This window comes from Pavona decussata, unplaced genomic scaffold (assembly GCF_977016875.1).
Source record: "Pavona decussata unplaced genomic scaffold, jaPavDecu1.1 SCAFFOLD_47, whole genome shotgun sequence".
NCBI lineage: Eukaryota > Metazoa > Cnidaria > Anthozoa > Scleractinia > Agariciidae > Pavona > Pavona decussata.
The window spans coordinates 137,131-156,834 of record NW_028145469.1 but is presented as its reverse complement, the minus strand read 5'-3'; the positions used below and the strand labels follow the sequence as shown (position 1 = coordinate 156,834).

The 19,704-nt window shown below is 39.0% G+C and overlaps 1 pseudogene; it reads right to left on the bottom strand.

Annotated features, from left to right (window-relative positions):
* LOC146482091 (P2X purinoceptor 7-like) overlaps nt 1-17,411 on the bottom strand; it is a 431,550-nt pseudogene extending 414,139 nt beyond the window's left edge.
* Between the last annotated feature and the right edge of the window lie 2,293 nt (nt 17,412-19,704).

Below are 19,704 nucleotides of genomic sequence, written 5' to 3'. Positions count from 1 at the left end.
GCCATTTGCCATCGCAGTCCTCTACATATGCCTTGCCAAGTTCCTTGTACAGAACTGCTACTCTTGTTGATTTTGAGTGTACTAAGTCATAATAGCCTCACTAAAAATTCTATTTTGTTTTCTGAACACCGGTTACACATGTACCAACTTTTCGTGAAAAGATTTGTGATGTAGTGCACGATTTCATTTTCAATTTATTTCAGATGTTTTATTCATTTGCTGGTTAAGAAACTTTCGTAAAGTGTTTTTCATGATTGGTACCCCATGGTATAGTGATGGTCAGTCGTGATATTACCCGGAAAAGCACACAAAAAAGAGATTGTCCTTAAACGAGGCAGAGCCAGGGATAAATAATTAAGGTCAAATTTAACTGGATTCAGCATCATTCCAAAATCTTTAAATGCGACTTTGTTGTACAAATGTTTGATAGCAACTAATGATGCAACATAACTTATCATTCAAAGTTATTAACTTTTAACAGGTGTCAAACGCATTTAATTTGGTGAATTCATCAATGTTGAATGGTGTTAGGGACAGTGCCTACTAATACCGTGATAATTTTGGTATATAGTAGGTATATACCTGTGTTAGTAGGTACTACCCATAGAAAACCCAAGAATCTCGAGATGCGCAGTAGCAATAGTAGGCATCAGGGCGCAGAAAAGAATGGGCGGTGAAACGCGCCCTTGGCTCTTGAGCAATGTGTGATGAAGAGTGGGACTGGGGCGAGCGCGCTCGAAAGCGCTCAAGTTAAAAAAATGGCGACGATGGAGATCAATAGGTGATGAAGAAAAGTTATTACTACGAGAGAACGGTACAAGATTTGAAGGTACTTTCAATTTAAATATTATGCCAATTGTAGTTTGAAGCTGTAGGTGAGAACTATCGGGTTACATAATTATGTTAAACAAGGAACAATTTAATATGAAACAAATTTCGCTTCGAAGAATAGTGTTGTTGACTCTTGGTCGTGAAGAGACAGATGCTTATTACCAGCGATATGAGGCAGCTTGAGGCATAGGATTCAAATTAGATGTAGAACAACCTTAGGTCGTTCAGCTGTGTTAATTTCGTTTTGAACTTTTTTGAACTTTTTGAGTTAGAAACTATAGAACTCAGTGCATCCTCTGCGCGTAGTTTATTTAGGTGTGAAACTTTACATACAGTAGCTGTCCTCGTCAAGGTCAGCGGCTCGAAACATCGTGCATCGTGCATCGTGTTATCGCAACTTTTTGAAAGGAATAGTAAGTTTTTCTTTGTAACAGTTGTCAAGTTAAGTTAAAAAGCTGTTGTCAAGTTCACGTGTGGTTATGGCTTCAAGAATGAAAAGAATTTTATTATCACCTGTGAGCCCCAGTGTTCGGTCTTTAAACAAGAGAATAGCAGTTTTTTCATCACCACAGCGTTTAAAAAATTGTGACGAGTCTGGACAAACATTGCTATCATGCTCTACTCCATGGGGCCCCTTCTTAGGGGACCCCCCAATGGCAACCTCTCTCATATTGACTACACTATGGAGCCCCACGCCCTCACCTCCTCCCCCCCCCCCCCCCCCAACTTACGTGTCTAAAAAGTACCGCTTGCCACTCTGGGCCTCCCTTCAGGTACCAATGGGACTGAATACAGGGGATTCTGCTTGATGAGCTTTAGAATTATCACTTGTAATTTCTTTTACAATTTTCAGGTGACAATTGCAGCTACCAATGAACTACTATGTTTTATTGGGACCCAAGAGTTTATAAATGAATACGGGGAACTATTTTTTATCCTTCAGAAACTAAATCAGGACTTTTTAGAGTCATTTTTCTGATGTCAAAGGCAAATGTGTGGAGGTACACAAAATATGACAGCCTTTGTATATGGCTACAATGTGAATGGCTACACAACCTTTCAAGCTACCAAGGCCTTGGCCAACGAGCAAACCAATGTCTATGAATTGGAGGAGTGTACATATGTCATATTTCAATGAGGGGCAACAGCTTCCTCAAAGATTGCAAAGATGGTATATTTGACATGGTGGAATGGATTGTTGACATAATTATGAAGAATAGAAGACAATATGGTGATGGGAGTGATTGTGCCACAGTATGGTAGTGTACACAAATACATGTTTTATTTGCATTATTATGTTTAGTGCCCTAAGTGGTAAAATGAATCTGAAGGCACAATTATCACTGTACAACAGTTACCCTATCCTAAGATCTACTGAGGAAAGCTACAGTCAAACCTCTTTCAAACAGGACCCTCGTGTGAACATAAGGGTGCCCTCGGACCACATTCAGCGTCCGTTTAGAATAGGTGTCTGCTTATGGAATATTAAAAATGCAGTGTTCGTGTGTGGCTGGGATCATTGCTGAGTGTCCTGTAGGGGAGGCATATGCACATCTAGGAGGTGTCCCTTAGTAGAGGTTCAACTGTAGTTCAGATTTAAATTTAAACACAACTAAGATTTATAAAACTATCTAAAAGGAAAATGTTTACAATCAACAACAGTAAAATACCAACAATTTACAGCGCAATTTGAACTTAAGAAATGTGCTTGATTTGCTGTTTCTTATAAAATTAATACATTCATTTGTATAGCTGCCAACTTTTACAGGAGTTTCCGAAGATGTCGTAAGATCTCACCATCTTTAATTGCTGTCCCTTGATTTTTTCGACAGATTTATGACACCTACGCACAACATCATTCACCGCTCTTACAAACTTGTGCAGGCTGTCATCCAAAACTCTGCCTCTCTGGTCTGAATCCTGACTGCCTATTTTAGTAAGGATTTCACTGGCTGATCTTGACTCGCTTTCTTCATGACTTAACGACAATGTTTGGAGAACAGATAAAATGTCATTTACCTCCACATGTTCAGCTTCTTTCACCAAAACTGTTTCAATGATTTTACGGTCTAGATCCTCGTCGTCGAGGCTAAGAAGGATCAAAGATCTTCCTCCTCGACGGCCGCCATCTTTTTTCACAATTCCAGAAGAGCGCACTCGCCCCAGTCCCACTCCGCATCACACATCGCTCAAGAGACAAGTGCACGTTTCACCACCCATTCTTTTCTGCGTCCTGGTAGGCACTGTCCTTAAGTGGAATTTTTGGAGCCTGTTTGCCCTTGGGAAGCCTTGTCCTTTTTAGTTCGAGGCATTTTTTCACTTGTGAAACGATATGTCTCTAACCATTATTTCTCTATGGATTTACCTTGATTGGAGGCACTGGCCGAGGAATAGGTGCCTTGTACCTTCGCACTTTTTCTTACATATTTCTTCCCTGGGGGTTCCCTTTGGGTGCGCTGCAGTTTGATTCCCAGGTACCCTCTTAAGTGACGGGTTGATGTAGAGGCCACCTGCCATCCATTTGTGGTTGCATGTGCTATGATAGCTTTCATAAATTGCCGTTGATTATTAAGAAGCAAATCACTTCCCATCAACCAGCCGTTTTCACCAACTTCTGCTTTTCTTTTGGCTCAAGTTTCACAATGGATAGTTGCAACAAACAGTGCAAAAGAGCCGAATCACAAGTGAGGAGAGTTCACTTACCCTGTTGAAACTATTTCGTTTCATTAGGGTCTCGTTTGTCCGTCTTTGCAATTCTATCTTTCTACAAGGCCACCAACCTTTGATATTCTTCAAAGAGCACTTCAGTTGCCAAAAAAGTTACCTTCTGACGGTGCTATGGCTTGTTCTATAAATTTATCTAAAAGAGGGCATTTTGCCTGGTGCTTGTGTCTGATCATAATCTGACGTACAGCCACGTTAGAGGACATTTTGCTTCAGATAGAAAACTTTCATTGAAAGGTTAGCTGTAAAAACCCATTGTTGTGCTTTCAACTCTTTCAAAAATGCCACCTCGGCAGGTTGGCCTTCCACGTTGTTGTTCCCTCCCATCACCACATTCCTAACGTGGCAGTGGGGGCTGCTCCTCTTCTTCATCTTCTTTGTCTTTTAATCAGCCACTTTAAACATCCTTGGAAATTGTCCTTCAATAGAATTTGCAAAACAACGCCCCATCATTTTCTGGCGTGGATTACAGGCAATGACAACTTTACCATAAGATATGTCTGCAATGAGTCTAACATACTTGCCACCAGTTCCTTCTTTCCTTCCCTTGGCGAAACAGACAGCGGTATGTTCCTCACCCCAGTTTCTCCAAACCCGTTACTTAGGTGCACAAGCCTGGTCTCAGGGTATTACACTTGTATGTGAAGGATACTGCACCAAGGTAGAAAGCCACTCATGTATTCCATACTTGCACACCATACTTTCTCTTCATTATTCAGGCAAACTCAAGTCGTTTTTGCATATCAGTGACAGTTAAGACTCCCTTTTTTCGTGACTGCAGAAAAAAGTTCCCCCCAGAATTAAGAAATTGGTACATTGTTCTTTCTGACACTTCCGTCACGAAGACTCCGGTTTCTTGTATAATTCCTATGCATGAAAAGTGTTCCACCCTCTCTTAAAGCAGCACTGTTTCCTAGATAATTTGCCTTTTCTGCCTGGCTCTCAACTTTATTGTTACTAGCAGCACCTTTCATCATTCTAGTGTCACTTGTGTGGGTAATCTGGCACATTTTACCACTTTTCATGGTGACAGCCCTTGAATGTTACATAAATAGTACACTCGTGCTCGTGTAACAGTATCAATAACACGTTGGTAAACCATGCTAATTTTTGAGTGTCGGCCCTTCTCCTTATAGCACAACAGACTCGAATTTTCTAGAGAATGGCAGAATGCCGGAATCACTACAGTTAAAGATATTTTTAACAAAAACAAATTCCTTGCATCTGACATGTTAAGTAACAAGTTTTCTTTGAAATCGTTAACTATCTGAGATATCTGCATTTTCTATGGCTTTACTAACAATATTGCACTACAACTTGACCTAAATCCTTGGTTTAATAATTACAAAATATTAAATTTACATTGCCTGGAGAGAAGAAGACCCTTATTTCTTTGATATCTTCCTTGCTGTTCTGAGAAGCAAACTCTATATAGAAAAACATAATTCAAAATGACAAATCAATCTTTAATGTCATACTAAGGCTAAAACTAAGACTGAACCAAGACCTATCTTTTTGTCTATTTAAGGTAAGCTCTCTAACTCTTCATTTAAATTGAAATTAAAAAAAACATTCATAGAAGGCTTAATTAATCACTTCAGAGTACTGAAAATAGAAACAGCCGGATTCTACATAAAGGAAAAGACCGTAAATACGTCATCTTTAAGCTACTCCACAGATACCTACAACTTATCCATCAATACCTCTCGAGATAACCCTAAAATACAGTCTAGTCAAGTTAAGTTGTGACCCTTCAGGAAGAAAGTTAAAAATGTACCTCTTGTGCTCCCCTTCCCCAAGACAAGGATAAGCATAAGGATAAGGATGTTTAAAGTGGCTGATAAGGCGGAGGAAAAGCTATTTCTGCAAAATAACTGCCCCGGACAGAACTCCGATTTTGCTAAAGCTGCCATGGAGAAAAGTCATTGCAGTGTATCGAGTCTTGTACAGGTCTTTAGTGTGAGCAAGAGCTTCAGAAAATTCTAACGACTTTTCGAAGTTTGAACCGTTCTATTATGAGTAATATTAGTCATGGTTTGAAAGGTATGCAGTTATATAGAAAATTCAAGGCACATTTAAGATCAAGTTGGGTAAGGAGTTTGTCAGCTAGTAAACACTAATAAGGGTGCCTCTTATAAAGTATTGGCCTTTTCCCCTTCACACTGCTGTAACTGAAGTAAAATGTGAAAAGTAACTATGTAAAGATGGTGGATGTAAGTCTCATTTATACTTAGCGAGTCACTTATTCAGTTTGCCAAGAGCATGGGAAGTTCCTGAAGGGTTTTAAACCCATGACATACATGCATGCAAGCATGCATGCATACATACATACATACAGACAGACAGACAAACATACATATTTTATTGTCTCGTCCCCAGGTGGCTTTTCAGAGCCAATTTTACATTTCATAACTAAGTACAAGACAATGATAAAAGAAGATAAAGCTAGTGGATTAACTAAAAACAGTCATTAAGAAGTTTTGCCTAAGTAAGCGCGTAAGTGCGGAAGAGTGGCATGTTCAAGAGTTGAGAGTTTCTGGTATTCTTTGTCGAGACGGCGGATCTTCTGGCAAGCATAGATGTCAAATACTCCGGAGCACATCTCGTCATGCAATTAAAAACCAGAGCAGCAAAACGAAAATAACACCTTATAAACACCAGTCGGATACTAACCACCGAGCTATGGAGAATCTCACATGGTGAGCAATCAGTTTCTTTTTGTTATATTGCTTTGTACGGCACTAATGGCACATTATTCACTAGTTACTCCTTTACACAGCAACCTTCTCGCAATTTAGTTGTTTTTTTCTCCACGCTTACTGAAGGGTAGGAGCAAAGAAGTTAAGTTATTTATATGTGAACAGCACCCCAGTGCGACAGTAGATTTTTTCCAACTTTTGCGGGAAATACATGGAAACTGCAACGAAGGCTTAACAGAAACGCACAGGGAAATTTCACTGAAATGGGAGCACTCGCTCGTAGGGAGAGACTGTCACTTCTCCAGGTGATACCAGGGATCTAACCACGAACTGGGCAGAACTTCAGCAACAGAACGAGAAATTGGTTCAACAGAGCTTTATTCTGACTCAACTTGTTATTCGAAAGAACTTTGTACAATAAGGCTTTAATGTGCTTGTACATTAATTGTTTTTTACAAGGTGCTATACACGTGACAATCAAACTAAATGCAAAACGATTGAGTGGAACAAGTGTCTTTGTAGATAACAAACTGAATTATTAAGAGCGGAACCAAAGTCGTGTAAATGGTGAACTAAATTAAAATTGTCACTTGAATCTCTAGATTGTGAGTCCAGCTTGGTAAACTAATTCCAGCGGCAAATGCCTTTCTGAATACACTAAATTACAACTTAGAAAATCTTAATGAATCCTACGACTAAGAACAGCTGCAAGTAAATCTTTCCGGAGATGACACAAATTTTTCATTAAGTACATCTACACGTCTAACGAGAACCAATTCAACTAGGAAATAACGGGACAGCTGAATTTGCTAGCTGTAAATTAATCGTGTAGAAGCTATCTACTTCTAAAGTAACCGAAACGAACTCCAATAAAAAGTAATTTTAAACTTAACAAACCAAAGGAAATAATTGTTGGCTTAAGTTTAGTACAATACTTCCGAATCCTCCAGGAACAAAAGAAATGCTAATTTTGCTTTGCAAGTTGTTACATTTTGCTTCTGTTGGTTTTCTAAGGTAACAGAGAACAGAGAAACGGCGAATATCTAAGAGCAAACTAACTTCTAGCAGTGAAAGCGAATAAATAACTTGCAAGAAGAACCAACTCCTTTCTTTTTAACTGATTAAATATGGTTTAACTCAAGGACAACCAACCCGTGATGAATAGTGCATTTCTTAAGCAGGCAATATATTTGTTTGTGCTACGACCAAAATTCTGTACAGACTTGCAAAATCCCCTTTAACACCAGCAACGCTGTTGGCATATTGTGTAGGCTCTTAAGGTTTAGTCTTCAGCCCTAACAGGTCTATGCTATTGTAAACCTAAATAACAAATTGAAGGGCTTGGTGGAAAACTATGCTAAGTGGAAAGTTTGCTTGAATTTTTTTTTTGTCAAAGGTGCCTGAATTTTCGCATGTGGCCTTCGAATTAATGGCAAAAAACATTGCTCTGTATTGTTTTTTTGTTGGTTCACGCTTTGTTTTCGAGAAATAACGTATGCAAAGAAACAAGTTTTTGTTGGCGGCGTGTCTTTGCAATCTTTTGTTCGAAAGAGAAACAAAAGAAACCTTTTGTTTCAAAGCAGCGAAGCGTGGCTTTTTGCGCTTGTAAGTCGTTCCGATGTTACAATGTGCTCATTGAAATTCACTTCGATTAGAGGAGTTTCTTCGGTGGCCAAGGAATTAACATAGTGTGCGGTCCAGTCGATGGGGACGTCAGTTCGATTCAGGCCCCTGGATTCTTTTTTTTTTTCTTCGTCTCAAAGAAAATTAAACCATTAACGTTTATGTCGAAGTTCATTCTGTTGAAATCGCGCCAAAGAACGACAAAAAAATAAGCTTGAATCAGTGGAAGGGTCAAATCGTAAGCGTGCAAAAGATGACGCATCGGCCCGTCGACTTGAGCTAGCAAGGTCTGTCGATTTCATTTTAAACAATTTTTCCTCTTTTTTAAAAAATTAACCCATCAAGTTCGTGTCGAAATTAACCCATCTTCGATTAATAAAGTTCTGTTTAAATCGCTACTAATAACACCGACACATTAAACAGCGACCTGTAATCCACGACAATAGCTTTGTTAAGTTCCCGAGATATCTAATCACACGTTCAGTTATCGAACCCAAACAAACATTGTTTGTTCGATTGCCGAACTCAGTCGAACATGATAACACAGTCGAACTTATGATAAAGGTTTGCCAACGAACACGATCGACGTTCTATTACAGTAACGGTCCAATAGATTGCAGTATTGATTTACACGACGTTGAATTTTCTTCCCTAAACAACTCCTTATTAAAGAAGAAGGGCACAGTCAAACACTCAGAAACCATTTTTAAGTTTGATTAGGTGATAATTTTATGAAGCACCTAGAGCAAAACTGGATAGGCGCTATATAACTTATAAGTATTGATTATTTTTATTATTATTGTTATTATCCTCTTACAAGTTTGTTATTTGAATACTTTAAATTTGCTTTTCGTGTTCGGGATAATGAAGTGAAACGAAAGCTGTGTTCGATGACTAAAACCATTACATAGATATTCTTGTTTAGCACGGGAAGTTAAGCACGCCATATGCGCGGTAATTCTGGTTCGTGCGTTCAAGACCTGTTGCCGTCGTCACTTTTCTTTCCTTTTTTTTCTCGCCGGTTTCCTGCAGTAATTGAAGGGCTAGGCTTGCTAGCCAATAGTTGGACGTCACCCGAAGTGTCCGAGTCTTGATTATAGTTAGTATCACCAATATATCTCCAATAGATCCCACTATGGGCATCAGCGTGTTTAGCGCTAATAGCCCATACGCATGGCCCGGAGGCAGGAGATTTCAAGATTGCTTCTCCATGGCCATGTGTATGTGGTAGGCAATTTTCCCATACGCTTAATATATACGTCTTCCCACTCCGATTTCAATACCTGCTGTGCTGACCTGTATCATGCCAGTTTGCTAGAGATTGACCATATAAATACAAGAAATAGGTTTCTTGATAAATGAGACTATCATTATCTTGACGATTGGCACTTTCTTTTGATGAGAGGTCTCAATTTGATTACAAGAGCCGCCACAATGTTTCTGGTCTTTACCTAGATCGCCTGCAGTGCAAAGAACTAACCACATGTGTGCACAAGGCAAATATTTTTGTCAGGACCTAGTTAGCCTTTGAACACAGACGTATTGCCTAATCATCTGTAACTTTTGTTTGCTCCGTTCGTCTCGTGGATTAGTTGGCAAAACAAATCTTTTAAAACGACGGCAACAGCTTTTGCTAAGAAAAAAACAGCCACTCTTAACATTGTTTGTCATCTTAAAATCAAATACAAAATGCTCAAAGAAATGTGCGTGTTATAACTGGAACCCCAGCAGGCAGATGTAACTGACGTCATTAAGGTTCCCTTGTTGTCCGAGTAACGCACAATTTCCATATGTTGATTAAGGAGACAGGTGTAAGAGTACTTTTTTAATTGATGTGTGCTTACGTTTGCTTCCTTGTACTTAAAAGGTTGTGGCGACGCAAAAGTGAATTTTAATTTGCAATAACAAACAGGCTTGTTTGTGTCGGAAAAGCTAAAATATTACCGCATGTGGTGGAATCACGAAAGAATATTGAAGTGGCGAGGGCCACGTAGACTCACAGGTTTCGAATTCAACAATTTCTTTACTTGAACCAAGGGGTTCAGTAAAATACCTAACAGAGAAAACACTAAAACAACTAAGAACAACTATAAAATGAATGCGAAATAGACAATTGAAACCAAAACTGGACAACTGAAAAACACTTACCAATTGTTTGATTTAGGTGAGCGAGTGATAAAATGAAAATGTAGTAGATGTTATATGAGACTGAACTGACATATGGTTTGAAAATTCTTCAGGATGGAATGAAAGTGCTGGATACAATTAACACCAAGAGAGGTACGGAAAATAAGGACTAAATCGTAAAGTGCTAATTAACAAAACCGCGACAAATATAGTTACTTCCAATTAGGGAGACCACAAGTTGTCCCTTATTTCAGCCAAAGGAACGATTACGATATGATGGCGATGACATCCATCTGGCAGAAAAATATCATGCTACTGGAAAAGAAGCTAATTGATGCTAAACAAAAAATGTTTTGCTGAGTTTGAAATGAAGTTGAATTCCCTAGTAAGAGGTTAGCTTTTATCAATGCTGTTTGATATCTTGAAAACCAAAAATTGATCTAACCAATTTTGTTTACTCAGACGTTTTAACATTGCTGAAGGTAATAATTTGCTAACTGCCCCATAAAAAGAAGGTTAATAGAAAGGCTCAAAACAGCGTGCACAAAATAGGATCGTTCTTAAAATCTAAAACCCTAAAAATTTTACACAAAATATCTGGAGTAACTGGGGGAGCTCTGCATGGGGTCTGGAGCGGGTTGCAAGCAATGCCACGCAACATCAACGAGACTAGAAAATCCTTTTTAAAGGGAAAGTCTAGCCTTGACAACAAATGTAACAGCTTACCTCCTTACAAATAGCTGAAGGACTAAGAGTACAAGTACGAAATTGCACATACAGACAAATAGTCTCCAATGCAGCTTGTGTCGGGGTAAATTGGAAATATGTACAAGATAACAAAAAGGCTTTTAATTGAGTCTTTAAATTACTAAATGTTCCAGCACTATAAGCAGAACAAAGGGTGGATTTTCAATCCTTTCTCAATGCAGACGATTCTAAGAAATCTACAATGAAGACAATTAAAACGGTCAATTAGACAGGACTGTCTAAATGGAAGAAAGCAATAATATTGGCACAGAAACTGCAATAAGTTGATGACGGTAAACACGGTGTAGGAATTGTTTTTGGCACGTGAGGGCACATTCCAGCGCAAAAGCATGTCAGCGTCACGGTTCAACACACCAGGAAGATGAACTGCTTGAATCTCAAACTCATGTGTGGCTGCCAAGAAACAGACTTCTCGTAGACAAGAACTGACAAATGTATTGCGACATCGTCCGTAGCTCAACACAGTGACTGCAACTTCGTTGTCACACCTAACAGTTAAAGTGTCTATGAAGCGAAAATTGTTTTTAGGTAGTTATCAAATTTACCCTTTCAAACACGCGATTTCAAAGTTTGAGATTTCTGGGGTAAAAATTGCCGATTTTGTGAGCGCTCAAAGTTGGGCTATTTTGCACACGAAAATGGTATTCAAATCGCGCGGCCAAAATGCCATATGACAATGACTGCTGACGTCATGTTGGTGCCAAGAATTGCAATTTATCATGGCGGAAGAGAAGAAAGGATATTTCTTCATCGTTGCTGCTTGATGTGTCAGAAGAGCTGCTCATTTCAGAATCGCTAGACATGCTTTTCCCTTTCTACAATCCTCTTTTGCGGCAAGAACAGAATGAGAGTAAACAAACTTTTGGCACCAATGTGACGTCACTTGACCCAGTCCTCTGACCATTTTGAGAGCAAAATAGCCCAACTTTGAAAGTTCGTAAAATCCGCAATTCTTACGCCAGCACTCTAAAACTTCAAAATCATATATTTCAAAGTGCAAATTTTATGACCACACAAAAACGATTTTCGCCTCTTAGGCACTTTAAACGAAGGCTGTGCCAAAGATGGCCCAACAGTTTAAGAGCAACAACAATGTTCAAAGGTTCTAAGGAATTAATGTCAGGATGCAAGATGGAGATGAACTCTGGAAACCCTGCATAAAAATAAGAATGCGCACAAAGGCCTCCACAACGGGTTAAACAAGTGTCGGGGGGTAAACACCTCTCCAGGAGATGACCAGGTATGTGTGGTGATCATGGACAAACCGTTGTATACACGCAAAAACCTGCACCACCATTGAATGTCTTTACGAAATTCGGAATCGAGATTAATATGGTAATGATTAAATTTTACCGAACGTTACAAACGAAGAATCAGCATAAGGAAGACGTGAATTTGGTGGACACACTTAGAATGCCAACTTGCCTACGAGCGACTGGAGAGGTGATTTCGTTGTTGTACTTTTATGTAACCATATGTGTAACAGACTCTCAATTTCGGCTAAACGGTCAGAGTCAACAGATAAAGTTAAGTCAAGAGTATTGAGTTTGACACCCAAACACGTCATTACTGAAGAAGGAGGACATGATTTATCAATAAATTCATCAATTCAAGATGTTGCAGTAAAACTCGAACCTCATTGAAATGTGATGTTGCCAAAGTCGGCGGGGAAACACCAATAAAGTCATTGAGATAATTAAATGATGAAGTCCGCGCCAGTTGAGAATCCAAATGACTGCAAACGTGGAGCGTCGATATGCCATTCCACCAGAACGGAGACCCATAATTAGAACTGTGGCAAAGTAAAATTGCCTGTTCCAGCGATAATCAAGTAAATGATAGTCATGTGGATTGACAGGGAATTGGCGGTACACTTTTTGGAGATCGTGCTTTTATAGCATGCAACCCTGACGATGGCATCAATAGTGGGATAAGTCAGGTCAAGGAGCTCGCCAAGAAAAGAACCAGAAGTAATACCATCATTAATTGATGAGCCACAAGGCCAGCTCAAATCCACAATCACTGTTCGTTCCTGAGAGGCATGCTTGGCCACCAAATTTAGAGGAGAAACTACAAAACCGTCAGGGAAAGGTGGTGCATCGAAAAGTCCCGCAACTCGACCAAGTGAAATCTTGCTACTGATATGGTCGTGAACGACAGAAGGAAAATTCAAAGGTGAAACAACGGAAGGGTCTGGGAAGTGTAACCAAGGGGCCAACCAAATTCCAAAAAATCACAAATTACACTGTCCTTGTAGTCTTGAACCAAGGCAAACCACACTGGAATATTCAGTCGAGAAGGAATGGGAATACAAAGTCCTGCGTAATTGAACTGCTCAGGAAAATTAAGGCAAGGGCCAAGGTCTGTTTTTGGCCAGGTTACATAGGTGCTCCAAAACATTAGGAGTCCTGGGAACTAACAGCTAACTTGAGCAAAACGAAACAAAATGGCGGCCGAAAGCGCGTGGCTGGCTAAACGATATCCATGGATGATTGGACATGTTTATGTATTTTTTTTGAAGAAGCACGCTAAACTTCTTAGATCCGGTTATTTTTGGTGATCATTTTGTGGAAAAACCCAGATGGCAAACGTCAATAAAGGTAAGCCTTGCTTTTTATTGCTTGAAGTTCACAATACCGCGAACCTTGCTTTAAAGCTGTCTAAATAATTAAATTTTTGTGTTGGTTATTTTAAACGGCAGTTTCTTTATTTAGATGGTCCGTTTCCGAAACTGTAGATGGCAAGTTTGCTTCTTTTGGACTGTTGTATCTGAAAATGATCCCATTGTTACTTCTCGTAGCTTAGAAGCGTTGTCTGTGTTTTGAAGTTACGTTAGGAGAATTTACCTTAAGTGATTAGAAACACACACAAACCCCACAGAATGTATTGCAATTTGAAACTTCATGCATGGAAATAAAATTGCTTGATTAATTTATTTATTTATAGAAAATACACATGACTGTTTAAAGTGGATAAATATAGATTTTTCATCCTTATATTTTTCATCCTTATTTACATATAATTGCTGATAATTGCTGTTGCTCTTTTTCTCTACCCATATGTATAAATATACATGTATCATGCATGTGCATTTAGAGTGTATGTTCTCTGGAGAGGTGATATAAATTTTAAAGACACTATGGTTGTTCATAAATGAAGTATTTTAAAGTATTTTAAAAGTTTTTCACACAAGAGCATATTTTTGTAAATTGAACACTGCTCCTTGTTTCTTCTTACTTCACCTAAGCTTGGCTCAGAGTAGTCATGGCTGAGGTAGTATTGTTTTTCCCATTCTTTGTGATTTTTTTAAGAGCTTTGTGATGAGCCAGTATTTGGGTCTGTACAGGTGCAAGAAGGCTTTGGTAATTTTTTATTATTTATTTTTGTAAAAGTCGTTTGTGGGATGTTCTTTCAGGTTTTGTCTTGCAGTGTCCAATTTGTGTAGAGTATAGCAATTTATATTTTTTTTCTTTCTTTTTTTCAATGTTTCTATGGCTCACTGACAAATTGTATATAGATTTCTGTAAACTGTAATTAATTCTTGTAAATTAGTCTTCTCACAACCCGCCTAGATAAGCTCTAGCTACTTGCGGGTTAGTGTTGTCTTTGAATTTTATCTTGAACATTTTTGAATAAATTTGAACTTAAACAGTCTGTCTCCCCAAGTATCTTCATTAGATTTTTGTAAAGTTTGGATTTGATTTTTTTTCCCGGTACTTGTGGATAGTAAGACTTGGAAAGAGGATGAGAGTTTCTATTGTCATGGCTTCTTTTAGCACTGAGCACATCTTTACATCTTGGTTGATGAAACTGACTCCCACCTATATTGCTGATGTCATTGTTATTTTGTGGCTGCTCACTTGCCATCCTTGTTAATGTTTCTGTACATGGTGCTGCAAGAGTTTGTAACTCTGAAACTTCTTTATCATCTTCATCCTCATCATCAGTGTAGTCAACAGGTGTGAGTACCGCTTCCAGCCCTGATATCTCTTCCCCACTTTCATCCTCATCGCTCTCTTCTCCAATTTTATCTGCATCAACCATGCCAGGATATTCTCCCTAGTTTTGCAGTTTTGTTGCATCATCTGCATATGTACATGTACCTTGCTGATCTGATGTATGCTCATCATTCTCCCTGTTTAGAAAAATTGTGTATGATTTTGGTGCAGTCACCCATTTGCTCATACAATCTGATGATTCTCTGCGGGATTACAATGGCATCATCATTCAAGCATCTCTCCCAGCAGTGATGAAGGTGTTCTTCAGTTTTGAGATCACTTGATCTGAAGTGGTGAAGGGTTGGTCCCTCGGGTCTGGTATTTGGTTTATCGGGGCCATCGAAACATTCCACTCATAACAAGATCTGACGCCACCAAACACCTTCGCCACAGGAAATGAAGTCACCGATAGCTTGTAAATGGGCTTGGAACTCATTGGGATTGTTGATAGTATAGCGATTAGGTACAGTTGTGTTGGGCAGTGGTGGTAGAGTGCTGTAGTATTTTGAAATCTGTGATTCTTGCACTTTAACAGCATTGCCTTGCTTACTTTCTACAAGCTTCTGTTCAGCTTGAAGGCGTATCAGACTTGGAGTGATGATATCACCAGGTCTCCTGCTAGTCAACCTGGTGACACTTTGCAGTGTGTTGAAGTGCCTTTCTTCCTCGTCTGTGTTGGTGGACTTTGCTGAGATAATCCTACTCTGTTTGCCAGCATGAGCTGTTAGGGAATGCAAGTACCTACCATAGAACTTTCTGCTCGTTAGAGACTTTGGCTGCCCAATGACTTCTTTGCATATCATGGCGTGGATGAATGCTTGGTTGTGAAGACGTAGCACTAACTTTGGGGAGCGTGATTGGGTTGGCAAGTAGAGTAGTTTACTGAGCTCTGTAAGGGAATCCAGCAGTGTCTGTATTTTGGGTCTTACTTTGCCTATTGAAATGAAATGAAACACAATTAGTATAATTATAATGTCAATAAATATTATTGTAAAGTGAGTAGCTATGTGTAGCCTAGTTTGAGTGCACTTTATCATTACTCTATTTCCTTTGTTTTGAATTGTTCCTGTACTGACTATTATTAAAACGATATATTTTGTCTGATTTATAGGTGTGAAAGTACCAGACACATACATGTGAGATTTTAAAATATTCTTCAATGCATTAATGATAATAAATAAACACTAAGCCTCTGATGGTATTTGCTACATTTTTCCAGCATTTAGTTAGAAAATAACATTGTTATCACAAGTCATATTACATTGTAATTATTATCACATCATTATCACAAAGGACATTATTTCATTTCATGTCTAGGTGGCTCAAATGTTGTAGACTTTAATACAGGGCCCTCATAGGCATCTTTTGTATACTGCTGTTTATACTGGAACCAAGCAGTCTGCAAGACCCAGACATTTAATCAGGCTGGATGAAACCCAGGGTGATTTACAATACAGCTTGGGGGTTCTTTAACTGTGCCACTTCAACAGCCTCCAGGTTTTTTCGTTTTACAGGGTCTATTTCCTGGCAGCAGATGTACTCCCCTTCTTGCGACATCTGCTGGCAGTTGCCACAGATACACCTAGTAAGTCAGCCCAAATGAAGTCTTAATTTCTTCCAAAACTAATCAGTCCAATAACACATATAGAAGAAGGATTCTCTCATTTATACATGCTTCATAATTATTCATAACCAGTCCATGTTTAACAGAACAAACCACACAAAAAAGTGGTACATAAATCTCGAACATGAAAACAGCAATAATTTAGTTAGGTTAACAGCAAAAAAAATATTCAAGAGTCGACCGTACAAGCTGATTTGAAAGGGATCATCAGAATAACCGACACAGGTAAATCTGGAAAAGTCTTATATTATCAATTAAATCTGGGCCATCAACTTAACAGGACATTTCCTCCCCGATTCTAAGAAAACTCGTAAAATAGAAAGCAGAAAATGAGCATTACTGCATTGGTAAGGCATGAGGTACGAAGACAAAGAATATATGAGCATAGAAATAGTTAATTACTTGACTGATAAGTACATCTAAAAGAAACACGGCTTAAATCTAACAAGGTCACTTTCATAAGACTGCTCTTGACACCGGCGTAACAAACCAATTTATGGTGAAAGTACCAGCATTGAAACGCACACAGGCTGTCGGCTACTTGTAGATTAATCTGCAGCTGAATTACACTAATTAAACACGAAGAGTGTAAAGAAAAACTTCAGCAATAATTAAGTTGTACAACAGCAGATTTAATTAAGCTTCCAGCAATAAAAACATTAGAGGTAACTTTAGGTTTGATAAAATTAGCAGATTATTGAACGATGCCATGAACAGAAACTGCACACACACTGTACAGTGACCTCATAAACTCAGCATTCCTCGTTTTCCAGATCATAACAGCGACGAGGAGCTTCCATATTTTCTTCTCTTTCTTGCATCTCTCTGGTTCAAGATGGAGTCTCAAAGTTCCAAGGTTGTATACTGCAAAAGGGTTCCATTAAATCTTTGGCGCTGTTATCTCCGATCATGGCCTCAAAATTGATGAAACGCTGGCAGAATCGGAGAGCTCACTATTAGAATTTGAGTCAGCCATTTTGCTATCTGTTGTGGTTCAACACCTGTGACGTATCACATCACATAACCAAAATTGAAGCGTTCATGGCGGAAACTCTCCAAAGCAGCAAAATACGAAGTTTAACGTTAAAATTAACTATCAATATGCTTCTGAACTCTGATTTTTTTCCTATTTTTTCTTATTTTCCAATTGAAAACCAGTTTCTGTTTTGTGACGCTATGTCACATGAACACAAACTTTTAATTTGTCACCCAATTGTGGGCAATACTAATAAGCGAATGCTGGCAATGTCACATAAATCTTTTTATCACAGGGTTAATGAACTCTTTCGATCTGGAAAAGTATCCAGCTATTTCTTCATAAAGAACACGACGCAGAAGTAATGGGCAAATTTGGATGACAAGGAAGCAAACTAATCAAGGGGTAAGGGGAACCAGGTGCAGAGCTCTCCTGGCGGGAGACGAGATCAGGTGGTACCGGGGGTAGCCACCTTGGACAGAGGTCCTTATCAGTCTCAGAGGGTGAGGCCCATATCCCCTAGTCACAGGGAACTAAGGGAGCCAGGAGGGGCCCTCCTTAGTGGAATACAGATCAGGTGGGACCGGGGATCTACACCCTGGAATGGATATTTTTCCGGACCTGTCTCCAAGGGCTAAGCCTTTCTGTGGGGTAAAGTCCAGCCAAGGGTTACATTTTCCTGCCACTACTATTTTATCACAAAGCAGGAAGGGAAACGTGTTGCAGGAACATTCTAAGACGTAACGAGATACAAATAATTATTATTGTGCAAACTGATACAAACACCTCTCAATCCACAAAGGATGTTGTACTAAGGGTTACACAAAGTAAAGTAATATAATTAGTTATATTTCTAATTTTCAATACAATGTTGTTGTTGTTGTTAGCTACTTAAGTAGTGTGGATTAAAGGGCGAGACAAAGGTTCCAGTCACAAGAGAGGGTGGGAGGGAAAACTTGTGGTTGTGAACGAGCCGAAGCCCTGAAAGAATTGGCTTAGGTAAAAGGTGGTGCATGGAATTTAGGGGAGCAGGCAAAGGTGATCAACATGTGAACTGGTGAATGGAACCTTTGTGGAATTAAGTATACAATAGACGGAAGCATACTGAACTTTGCTTAGGAAACAAGGATAAGTTGTAGTAAATAAGTAGCTATTGCTCCTTGTTCTGCTTGTACTTTGAACATGAAGTCTCCGGTTACTCTATAATATAGGAGCTCTTTGTAAAGATTGCACATTGTGTGACAATAGCATCGATACTTTGTTAGTCCTGTGACATGACAATGTACACCTTGGCCTTATCTCCATGTTTATTAACATCAATTTATCCTACAATAAATTTGAACAATTTTGACGGGAGGAAATACGTTTCATGCCGTGAAAAGATAAAGACTGCCACTTTATGTGTTACCAGCTCAGTGACAGACAATAAAGATGTAGTGTACAAGACTTGAGCGGGCATATCGCCTGATAAAATTCTGCGCCAAGTCATATCTGTCAGGTGTCTGGTAAGAGGCAACCAGAGGAGGTGGAACGTTGACCTGTAAATTGGCCTTATACCCTTTTAAGGCTCTTGGATTGGTCTTGTAGCTGGTAAACAGTCGATCAATTGCATCAGAACAACAGCCTATTAAATGGGAGGATATGTTATACATCGAATGTTGTTATGGGAATACAGTGCCAGGCCTCCATAATTCTTTGTCAGCGAAAGAGAAAATGTTTCATTTGGTGTGAGTATGAAGGGTCATTCTTAGGGTGGTACAGGGACTTGAAACCATGGTGGTTATCTATAATAAGGAGGCATTATTAACTAATGTTAATTTTAACACCTTGCCACAAACTGACTAGTGATTTCTTCATTTTTTGTTTGCCATCAGGTAATAGAAAACATGTCAACATACTGTGACGTTATTCTGTTTTGCCATATTAATTATTGGCATTTTTTACTTAAATGGTAAGCTATGGCACCAGGTAAAAACCTTTTTTTTTTTCCAAGCAGAAACGTTTAAAAGTTTTTTCCTTGACTAATGAATCCTTCATTCATCTTATCATATGTTGGTTTTGTTTTTATTTCTGGAACTGTGGGCACTAGTTCCATCGCCTTTGGAAATTGGCATTCCCCTCTAGCTCACCATGCCCACATTCTGGATTTTTGAATATAAAGGGTAAAATCTCCCATTTTTCTTGCATCAGTTGCCCGCTACCATTAGGGGTAGATGCTGTACACCAATACATATGACTTGATACTGATTGGCGACACTCTTTGGAATCTTCACATTCCTTTTTTTCACTTGACGAGCTTATCAAGTTTCTTGCTTAACCCTTAAAGGTAACGAT